The sequence below is a fragment of the Lagopus leucura genome, unplaced genomic scaffold, assembly GCF_019238085.1.
Source record: "Lagopus leucura isolate 7727_CA_CO unplaced genomic scaffold, USGS_WTPT01 33961-0_obj-0_obj, whole genome shotgun sequence".
Taxonomy (NCBI): domain Eukaryota; kingdom Metazoa; phylum Chordata; class Aves; order Galliformes; family Phasianidae; genus Lagopus; species Lagopus leucura.
The window spans coordinates 533-1,079 of NW_024963360.1; the positions used below are offsets into that span (position 1 = coordinate 533).

General features: G+C 69.7%; 1 long non-coding RNA gene across 1 annotated transcript in view; it reads right to left on the bottom strand.

The window, feature by feature from the left end:
- Window positions 1-415: 415 nt before the first annotated feature.
- Window positions 416-547, bottom strand: part of LOC122191094 — a 2,247-nt gene continuing 2,115 nt past the window's right edge. Inside the window, exon 3 of the long non-coding RNA XR_006182301.1 lies at window positions 416-518. This is a non-coding gene — a long non-coding RNA (uncharacterized LOC122191094). The remainder of the gene's footprint in view (window positions 519-547) is intronic.

Below are 547 nucleotides of genomic sequence, written 5' to 3' on the forward strand. Positions count from 1 at the left end.
GGCTGCTCCATCCCACCCGGGGTTCAGGGAGCCCCTGGGTGCCCACAGGGCAGCGCAACGCTCCCACGCTCCATGAGCATCACACAGCGAGCGTCGCCACTTCACATCCACAGCCACCGCGCAGCCCAGCGCTGAGTGCTGCCCTCCGGTATGGCGTCCCCAAGCCAGGGGCTGCCCCAGCACAAGGGGGGGGGTCTGCCCTCTCCAAGGGGTTTTTGGGGACAGAGAGACCCCCGGAGGTGACAAAGCCCACCTCCAGCGAGCGCTCTGCCTTCAGGCATCGCCCAACGGCGCTGCAAGCGAGCAGCAGGTGACAGAACCGCGGTGCCACCCTGAGGGGCGGCGGGTGCCAAAGGAGCAGCAGCGACCCCACAGCCCGGTGGGGACGGCAGCGTGGGGGCAGCACTCACCCTTGTTGGCTGCAGCCATGGCTCTGCCGCGCTCACTCAGTTTTGGGATGACGGCGGGGCTCAGCGGCGGCTCCGGGCCATGGTGAGGGTGGGGGGGGTGCACAGCACCTGGAAGGGGGGGGGGAGCAGGGTGAGGA